Source organism: Belonocnema kinseyi, chromosome 6, assembly GCF_010883055.1.
Source record: "Belonocnema kinseyi isolate 2016_QV_RU_SX_M_011 chromosome 6, B_treatae_v1, whole genome shotgun sequence".
NCBI lineage: Eukaryota > Metazoa > Arthropoda > Insecta > Hymenoptera > Cynipidae > Belonocnema > Belonocnema kinseyi.
The window spans coordinates 126,094,039-126,100,325 of NC_046662.1; the positions used below are offsets into that span (position 1 = coordinate 126,094,039).

General features: G+C 37.3%; 1 protein-coding gene across 1 annotated transcript in view; it reads right to left on the minus strand.

Moving 5' to 3' along the window:
- LOC117174188 overlaps window positions 1-6,287 on the minus strand; it is a 1,286,801-nt gene that overhangs the window by 556,870 nt on the left and 723,644 nt on the right. The gene's annotated exons all lie outside the window — the stretch shown is intronic.

Here is a 6,287-nt window from a genome sequence, read left to right on the forward strand (position 1 = left end):
AGTTAGCTGTTAGCAGATAGATATATAAATAGAATCGACGAAGTGCTCCGACCGGCAATCGTGCATCTTCGAGTTTTCAAATTCAGAAGAGGAGAAATGGGTAGCGCGCGCAACTCAGTCATTTACAGCATCTCCTACTATATTCACACGGACATAGCCCTGTCATAGTATTGGACCGCATCTCGTTTCAGATCTGGGATCACTGAGGGGATGTAGTTGGCTGCCTTCTCATTTTTCTTTTCTCTTTTTTAATTTTGTCCGATTTTTTTCAGATTATTATAGAATTTTTTGTTTTTGTTTATTTTTTGTGGTCCAAATTTGGTCGTTGGATTCTTGTTTTTAAGAAAAGTTAGGATCAGATAAAAAAACGAATAATTTTTGCTTGAAAACGTCGAAAATGTGCATTCGCTTATATAATTTGTTCGTAAAATTGACATATGTTAATCCATAGCTAAATATGTTGAATGATTTTGAACAAGTTTACATGAAAAAACGATTTATTTTTGCTTAAAAACGCCGAAAATATGCATTTGTTTGTATAATTTGTTGTTAAAATTGACAAACGTTAATTCATGACTAATTCATGACTGAATTCGAAATATAATTTCAGCAAGGTCCGAAAAAAACGATTTATTTTTGCTTGAAAAAGTACAAAATGTGCATTTTTTTATATAATTTGTCTTATCAAATAAACAAATATCAACGGATTGTATCATTTTTACGGAAAATGTAATCAGCGATATCATTACAATAAAAGGGGAAGAAAAAAAGATTTTTTGCTGTGTATTAATTTCTGTGATGTACATTTGTTCATGGAATTTGTTTATAGAAGTATTTATTAACATTTAGTTCTGAAATTTGATAGTCACTTATCATGCAAACAATAAAAGCAAGCAATTTTACACCAGGAATATACTTTAAAAACAAATATTCCTACTGTAGATTATTTGTTATTAAAATCTGCTAATGACAATTACCTTCGGAAGCTAACATTTTTTCCTTTTTTCTTATAGCGGTTTGCTTTGAGTCAAAGTGATCTGAAGTATAAAAACAATTCTTTTTACGAGAATGAAACATGAAATGCAAAAATAAAACACTTGTCGCAATTTGCATTAGGATAAAAACTAAATAAAAAAAAAATGACAAATGCACTTTCAACTTTTTCTAGAAAATTGAGTCCTGAATTTTCCAAAAAAACTTATCCAAAATCGGTGCATTATAGCGTTCTATATATAGTTTTGCACCTCGTTTTTCATTTCACTCTACTGTGAACCGCTAGTCGCTACGTCACAGACACACATCTGACGAAGGAGGATCGAAAAACCGACACGATCCTGAGCCGATATATCGACTTCCGGAGCCAAAGCCGAGCCGAGAGAAAACCGTGCACTGGTATCGGAAACACGATCCCGACCCGAGAAATAATCGACGCGATCCCTACCCGATCACGAGACAGTAACGTATCGAACGGCACCACTAGTAACCAGACATGCTCTTTTCCACTGAACCAGCGGAGTTTGATGGGAGCCCATGCGCGCGAACCGTTAGAGGTTCTGCACCCTTGGCTAATGTGATTTACAGAACGCTCATAGTTCTTACAAGAGACTGAAAATCCGGGACTCGTGTCTCATTATTTTTGAAGTAATATCGATTGATAATAGTCTCATCCAAAAGGCAATATTCCAGAAGAGGTTTTCCCCTTTGAGAATTGTAGTCCTTTCCCACGATCGATAACGAAGGGCGCCCCGATACCGCTGATACCGCGTGTAGAGTGAAGGTAACAGCTGGCCTGGTGGCTGATCACAAATGCAGTTACAAACACAGAGACAGGGCATGTCAATTTTCTCTGCTTCTTTCCCCATGTCGCAACGTATTTCGCAAAATTTAAGGACACCATCATCAAATCCTGGCCCTTTGGAAAATCGTAATGTTTCTAGAATCCTTCTATTATGTCAGAATTGTGAGTAAAAAAATAAATTAGCAACCGATTCTAACCGATCAATGGCTGCCGCCTGCTACCCGCTGATTTCTTTCTTTCGCAAAATTCATGTTTGTTGGGAAAATAATTATTTCCACAAAAATTTTTTTTGATTTTTTAACATTTTATTGATCTGAGGATCTCGCAAAACTCCGGGTATTTAACCAGTCTTCTTTCTTTCATTCGCAAATTCTTCGAAAAAATATATGGAATCAGTGACATACCTATAACAAAAATGTTAAAAGTATTTGTATTTGTATTTATTAAATAAAAATTCCTAGGGCTAAATAGCCTTCTAAGGAGGGTTACTAACAAGGTTATCACTAATTCATATAAGCACTGATCGGTAATATACTTAATTAGTCTTATAACTAAGTCTATAAACTAACTAAAATAAATATAGTCTACCTCATAATTTGTAACAGATTAGGTAGTACGAGTAGTTCACCAGTGAGTAATTTTAAGAGTTGGGTTAGAAATATTGGACAAATATTTGAAAAAGAGGTTTTTGAAATGATACAGGGAAGGTGCATTTCTATTATTATATGGTATTTTATTTCATAACCGGGCACCTCTTACTATAAATGACCTTTGAAGCTTACACGTTCTGTGCAAAGGAATCTTAATAATTGAATGCCTTTTACAAGGCTTAGAGTGAGGCCGAAGGTATCTGTCTACAAATTGAAAGAGGTTAAATAGAAACTCAGGAGCTTTGTTCTGAAAAATAGTGTAGAGCTAATTACTCATAAAGAATTGTCTTTTCTTGGCAACAATAAGGAAACCAGCCTTATGTCGGTATGCAGTTATGTGATCGTGTTTAGGCAAATTGTAGATAAAGCGGACACAGGCATTCAACGTACGTTCGAGCTTTAAATTTAAATCGTCGGTCAAATCATCATATACTAAACAACCGTAGTCAAAATGAGGCGAGAATTAACTCTTAACCAGAAGTATCCGAGTGTAGGTAGGTAAAAAGTCCTTATTCTTATATAGTTGATATAAAATACTGTATGTTTTCCTCGAGATGCTCCCTACCTGCCCCTTCCAGGACAAGGTACGATCAAGGAAATATCCCAGATCTTTAACCATTTCCGAGAACGGAATAATGAGACACTAAATGCAAAGTAGCGGAAATGATGCCAGAGTTTCGAACGACGGAGGTGAAGTAGGTCCAAGAAAAATTGCCTGGGTTTTGCTTGGGTTAAGAGTGAGTCCATTCTTTCAGGCCCAGAGGATAACGTGATCGATATTCTCCTTGACTAGAAAAAGTAATCTACTTAAAAAAGGCATCGGCCCCGATAAGTAAATTTTAAAATCGTCAGCATATTTGTGTTAGCTACAATGTTGAAGTCCACTTCCAAGGTCAGAGGTTAACAAATTAAAAAGAAGGGGTGCCAGAATGGAACCCTGAGGAACCCCACTCTTGACCCCCCACCAGTCAGAAATCCCATTAATACTATTAATAATTCTGTGAGACCTATTATTAAAATAGGATTGGAACCATTTGACGACAGAACTTGACACGTTAAAAGATTTTAATTTTTGTAGAATTAACCTATGGTTGATCATATCAAAAGCCTTCGAAAAATCAAACAGGACAACAATCGTGATCTCCCTATTATCCATTGCTAATTTAAGATCCGTCGTAACTTTAAGGGAAGCAGTAAGAGTGCTATGTTTCGCCCGAAACCCGATTGCATCAAGTCAATGGCCCTAGATGTTTCTAGAAATTTTTAAAATTGCAGACGGACAATTTTTTCAAGTGGTTTAGATAGTATATATAAAATAAAAAATGGCCGGAAGTCTTTCGGGGAAGTAGGTTTAGAAAGCTTGAGAACTGCGCGAATAACTGCCTTTTTCCAGATATCTGGGAAGCTACCGACCTATAGGGAAGCATTATTAATATGCAAAAGAAAAGGAAAGATAATTGGAAGGGCAAGTTTAATCATTTTGATTGATATTCCATTAGATCCTATGGCGTTTGATTTAATTTGAAGTATTTTTTTCAAAAGTATTTCAGGTGTGATGTCATCGAAAAAGAAGTCAGAATCATTAAATGTTGAATTAATAGCGGTAGTGGAAAATGATGATGATAAGTAGGGAACTGGGAACGTAAGAAAAGTCTTCAACAGGTCATTTGGCGGAAAATTACTATCTATAGATTCGTGCTTGGGCGGGATTAGGTGTAAACGTCGAAGAAGATGCCAAATATACTTTTCTTTGTCTGTATGTGCAATCTCATTATAATTGTATAGATTAAACGAATCTCTAATCTTAGTTTGAACTAAGTTCCTGAGTTTACGAAATTCAGCTTGCATTATACTGTTGTTTGTTTTTTTTTGCAAGCCGGCGCTTGCAATCACGTTCCCTCATTAGATTTTTGATTTCACGTTTGATCCAGAGGGCAGCTTCATTGCAATTTTTAGGTACGTGTAGCAGTGAAGAATTGTTGAATGTGGAGACTAGATAATTAGTAAGAGCGTCAATTTTATTATTTATATCTGTATCTAGTAATATTTTTTCTCAATCATACGTCATTAAGTGTTCATGGAATGCATATTCATCAATATTAGAGAGATTACGCACCATCCTTTGGTTTGGTATTGAATTTAAATTATAGAAAATTTAAAGGTAACGTTAATCAAGTCGTGGTTCGAGAGAAAAGGGATGGCATGTTTTTCGTGGGAGACAACCCTATCAATATCTTCTACAGTCAATAAGTCAATACGAGTACTGGAACGATCAGTATTGTGAGTGGAATCGTGAGGTACAATCGAGAGCCCTGAAGAGTACACGAAAGGTGTAAGATATTTAGTATGATTGGAAGTAAGATTTAAGTTAGTGTTAAAAAGTGTTGAATTTGACTACAATGATCGGTGGGGTAGTATGATCAGTGAGTGACGGTGCTTTAATAATACGGTAAATGTTGACGACGTCATCCTTAACAAGAAGAACATCAAGAGCCCTGGCAATCGACTCTACGTTGGACATCAGGTCCTCGTTTGACTTCATTGGAAGACCATGGATTTCAAGAGTAGTATGTAAAACCGCTTGACCGTTCAGATTTTGCGCATGTTCAAGTGCAGCCACTTTCATCTTAAGATCTTTTACATCCTTCTTAACGAGGTGAATTTCCTTAATTTGCACTACGGAGCTGGATTCGAGAGAATCTATACGGATGGTGTTATTGGTAAGTCCAGGCTTCATTTTCAAAAGGGTGGCATTTAACTTTTCATTAAATTCCTGTTGTCGAGTTTCGAATTCACTAAATCTTGCTAAAATCTCACGGAACTGTGCAAGGGATTCACTTTGGGCGTCCGAAACGACTTGACGTAAAAGTTCAACGAGACCCGGAGGTAGAGCTGGTGGATTGATAGGGGTAGGAGTAAAGGGTACAGAATTTGCACTACCGACGTACTGAGAATTACAGATGTCGTTATTGGCACCAGGGTGCCACTGCCACAGAGGTGGCACTAGTAGTTGAAGAATTGTGGCGACCGTTCATAGATTAACGTAACCTGGCAGCGACCGATGTCGGAATCGAGGTCCCCTTCTATGCTGCGCATTCGGGGAGTCGCGAGTGGGTTGCCACGCTAGTAGGTACGGCCACGGGCTAACAGACAGTCAGTAGCGATAGCTCACGAAAGGCACGTTCCTTGCAGTACGTGCAATGTACCGCTCAATTAAATAAAGTTATTATCTGTTGTAAACCCTGACTGGATTCACTCACCACTCTTAATAATGCGGTTGTAGGCCACTTAAGTTTCGTCTTTATTTTAGATACCTTAACGCTACAAATGGTGTCAGGTTAACTTGGGTCTAATTTGGACGTCATGGATTATTATGGCTACAAAAACATCACTACTAATATAATCTTGGAGGCGCAATCAACTAACCGAGCAATTATAATTGACCGATTGAAATTTTCTTGGTTGATTTGTAATTGGATGTAATCTTGGCTTGGGATTCCTTTGTTCGGCAATGGCGCCGCCATTTTCCTGCTGTAACCTGCTTGGCACGCAAACACAGGCCAGACGTACCTGGCATCGAAAAAACGGATGTTTTTGCTGCAACTTCTCCCGAGAATACCAACTCCTGTCATTGGTGGAACGTCTGAAAAGCGTTAACGTATGATATGTATTTATCACTAAGGTATTTTCCATAACCAGCCTTTGTAAGTGAAACCATAGTTTACCTGCTTCACTCTATTAGGAATCGAACCACAAAACTTCTGATTTCCGGTCAGGTGCTTTCGCAATTAAGCTATTAGAAGGATCAGAATAAGAACTCTCAATTCAAGAAAATAACG